Source organism: Chrysochloris asiatica, unplaced genomic scaffold, assembly GCF_000296735.1.
Source record: "Chrysochloris asiatica unplaced genomic scaffold, ChrAsi1.0 scaffold00323, whole genome shotgun sequence".
Taxonomy (NCBI): Eukaryota; Metazoa; Chordata; class Mammalia; order Afrosoricida; family Chrysochloridae; genus Chrysochloris; species Chrysochloris asiatica.
In genome coordinates this window covers 752,591-757,054 of record NW_006408841.1, presented here as the reverse complement: position 1 = coordinate 757,054, position 4,464 = coordinate 752,591, and positions in this window count along the sequence as shown.

The window sequence follows — 4,464 nt, the reverse complement described above, 5'->3', positions numbered from 1 at the left end:
GTTGCAGTTATTTCTTTTACTTTCCATTTTCTTCTACCAATAAAATATATTGTTTTGCATCAAGAAAGATTGTGTTTCCATCAAGGATCATTCCCATCCCCTCTGTACACAGGGTTGATGTTGCTGTTAAGTGCCGGTTGAGTCGATTCCAACCCATAGCAACCCTGTATAGGGTTTCCAAGGAGCAGCTGGTGAGCTTGAACTGCTGACCTTGCAGTTCAAACAGCTTTGCAATCTGTTGTTGTTGTTGTTGTTAAGTGCCATCAAGTCGGTTCCAACCCATAGCAACACTGCAAAGGGTTTCCAAGGAGTGACTGGTGAGTTTGAACCACCAACCTTGCAGTTCAAACGGCTTTGCAGTCTGGCGCATTAACCCATAGCGCCACACCTATTAGGGATGGGCAATTTAGACATTGGCTACCTAAAATTGGGGCGGCTATAAAGGCACCATGTGACTGGCTTACAAGTTTTCAAGAGGGAGTTTAGTTTCAGAGTATATAGGGGAAGGTAGAATCTCCAACTAAATATAGTGTTCATCTTGTCTAGACGGGTCTAATGAAACGAGATGAGGTTAAGATTCTTATGCTTCAATAGTGAGTAATTGTTATCATGATTAATTGTGACTGTCATAACTTTAAAGGTAGAAGTTTTGTAGTGAAAAGGAAGTAGTAGTTAATCTTACTAGGATCAGAGGACCCTAAGACTATCAAGGGAGAGGAGCACAAGCAGAATGTGGGACCCTATCTATCCAAAGAAACAGTGACACCAGGGACACCAGGGACACCAGGGACGGAGGCAGAGATGAGGACCTCGGAGAGAGCGAGCAGCTGAGGACTCTAGTCTCATGAAAAGAGAAAGGTTGTGTGCTGGCAGCCAGGCAGCAGGCTTGCAGAATGTTCCCTTTGATTGTTCAAATGATTTTGTATTCTTGAGTGTTTTTGTGTATATTCAAAGAAAAAACAGAGGAAATAGATGCAAATACTGTTGAATGATGATGTATGGGGTTGTAATCATTGCAATGAAACGATGAGTGTAAAAACGATGTTCTCCCATGTAAACTATCACTCAATTCACAATAAAAACTTAAAAACAGAAAGAATGTGTTTCCAGTCATAATTTCTGGTTTTGTTTTATATTTTTTTTTCTTTTAAAGTGCAAGAAGGGTCAGATCAGTTGCAAAGATCACATATTAACTTTTCTCCTTATATGCAGGGCTCCCTTCTGTGAGGGGTCTTCAAAAAGTTTGTGGAAAAAATAGAATGAAAAGGTATTCAAATTTTCCCATGAACTTTATGAAGCCTTTATAACAAACTGTGGGGTCCCGATGTGGTGCTGTGGATTAACGCACCAGATTGTGAAGCCGTTTGAACTGCAAGGTTCAAACCCACCAGCCACTCCTTGAATTGAGGAATTGGAAACAACTCAATGCACTTAACAAAAACATTAACAATCTTTACGGAAACAGATATCCACATCTTCCACGTGTAGAGCAAACCACAAACCTTTAGCTTAGTAGCCAAGTGCTTAACCACTATACCACCAGAGTTTCTTACTGTCACCAAGAACGGAGGGGAGAGAAGAGTCAGGATCAGAGTGATACAATACGAGAAATGACTAGCCACTGTTGGCTTTGGAAACAGAAGGGTGTTAGGAGCCAAGCTAAGTGGATGGCCAGTAGACACTGGACACGACAAGGAACCAGATTCTCCCCTAGATTCTCTGGAAGGAACATACCCTACTGACACTTTGATTTGGGGACCACGATGCCTGTGTTAGACTTCTAGCTCACAGAATCTTGTTGGTTTAAGCTACTATCTAATTTATAGCTTAATACAGCAACCATAGGAAACCAACTGCTGTTGTTAAGTGCTGTCGAGTCGGTTCCAACTCATAACCTGTATAGGGTTTCCAAGGAGCAACTGGTGAGTTTGAACCGCCAACCTTGAGGTTCAAACTCACCTTGCAGTCCAGTGCATTATCCCACAGCGCCACACCAGAACTCCAGGAAACCAATCCAGCAACAAATTTTAATTTTTAAAACAAAGCCAAAAACTCATCTGTGGCTGTATTCATCCCAAAGACCATTGGTTTCCAGTCCAAACTGAGGAGAGTGGTGGCTAGGACCCACTCCTCAGGACCCAGCTGAGGGCCTGGTATACAGTGGTCCCTGAAGAGCACCCAAATTAACCACAAGGCACCTCACCAGTTATTGTGTCCCCAAAAAATATGTGTTATAAATCCTAGCCCCTATGTGATAAGGAGCTCTGGTAGCGTAGTGATTACGAATCGGGCTGCTAACCTCAGGGTCAGCAGTGCGAAACTACCAGCTGTTCTGCGGGAGAAAGATGAGGCTTTCTGCTCCCATAAAGATTTACAGCCTCAGAAACCCTGCGCAGCATTGCTGTGAGTCGGAACCGACTCTAAGCACATAACAACAACAATGTGATAGGAGGCATCTTAGTGTGGTGCTGTGGGCTAATGTGTCAGACTGCAAAGTCATTTGAACCGCAAGATCAGTGGTTCAAGCTCACCAGCCGTTCCTTGGAAATCCTATATGGGGTCACTATAGGTCAGAATCAATTCAAACGCACTTAACAACAACAAATGTGTTAAGGAGCCCTGGTGGTGCTGCTGTTAGGTAAGTGCTAGGCTGCTAACTGCAAAGCAGCAGTTCAAATCCACCAGCCGCTCTGTGGGAGAAAGATGAGGCTGTCTGTTCCCATAAAGAAACCAGTATAGGGTTGATATGAGTCAGAGTTGACTTGATGGCAGTGAGATTTGAGTATACCTGTGGTTATCATCACATCTGTGAATGGGTTTTCCTTGTTACATTAATGTGGCAGTATTCGTGTTGTTAAGTGCTGTCGAGTCAATTGGGACCCTGTTTAGGGTTTCCAAGGAACAGCTGGTGAGCTTGAACCACCAACCTTGCAGTTCAAATGACTTTGCAGTCTGACACATTAGCCCACAGCGCCATACCAGTATTAGTATAGAGTGTGCCATATGAGCAAATTAAGCAAGAAAGCAGAGTTGGAGGAAAATAAATGCTAAGCCACATGAAGGTCATCAAGGAACTGAGAAACAAGCTGAAAAGAGCCTTTCCCTAAGGCCAAAAGAGATAAAGCTTTCCCCCAAGAGCTGGCACCCTGAATTCAGACTTCCAGCCTCCTATAAACTGTGTGAAAATAAATTTGTTTAGTAAAGCCACCCACTTATGGCATTTCTGTTATAAAAACACTAGATAGTAAGATAAGCCCTAAAAGGCACCAGAGTGAGAAAATTAGAGGTCCAGTGGGGTGAGCATCAAGTGGTGAGTGAGGGAAACTGGAGGCTGAGAAGGACCAAATATCAACCCCAAAACCATGGAGAATGTCAAGGAGCTGCCACACCTCTGAAAATTATTAGGCACCCCACTCCCATTCACTTGTGAAATTCTCTAGGGATTTCTGGAAGACAATTGCTCACCTATAAAGGAGTTCTGATGAGGCTTTCTGCTCCCATAAAGATTTACAGCCTTGGAAATCCTGTACAGGGTCGCTATGGGTCGGAACCGACTCGACGACACTTAACAACAACAACAAAGGAGTTCTACTCCTAAAGGGCCTGCTGACCAGAGTGTCAGCACAGAACAGGACCAGGAGAGTCTGGCTTGGTCTGAAGCTAGAATGAGAAGTCTTCTCATTGCTATCCTCTCATTGCAAAAAGGAAAGAGTAAGTGTTCTTCTTTTCAAGTGCTTAGGCGTAGACTCCAGCCCTGCTTCAAGCCTCTCACAGGGCATTCTCCTGCTCAGATTCCTCCAGTGGCTCCCAGAAACTGCAATGAGACTTCAGTTTTTAACAGCAGAAAAACACTTATCATGAGATCTCCACAGGACCCCACTTCAGATCAGAGCCTCATGGACGACCCACAGTCCTGCCCACTCACCACCCCGAAAGATGTGTGAAAACCATGGCTCACACATCAGCTAAGTTCTCAGTATGACTTGCCAAGTGCAGCTGGCTGGGCCTGCCTAACTTCTAGGCCATCTTCGCCATATCTTGGATCACACCCTGCACTTAGGCACATGCCACTTTCACCACCAGCCTTGCACAAGCCTGGACTCCTTCCTCTCTCCCACAGAACACCTCCTTTTCCTCCAAGATCCCACCTCAACATCATTTCCTCTGAAGCCTTCTGACCCTAATTCCATTGGCAGCATCTGACACCACTTCCTAAGCACTTCACCAGGCCTCTCAACTGGACTGACAGGAGTTATCCACAAATCAGTGGACTCCCTCAGCAGACTTAGCTATGTGAGGGCAGGAACACATATACTTCATCATCATCCAGCTGTTAAGTGCCGTCAAGTCATTTCTGACCCAAAGCAACTCTGTATAGGGTTTCCGAGAGCAGCCTAGTATGCTTGCAGTCCAGCGCATTATCCTGCAATACCACATCAGAACATAGGTACTCAATAGATATTC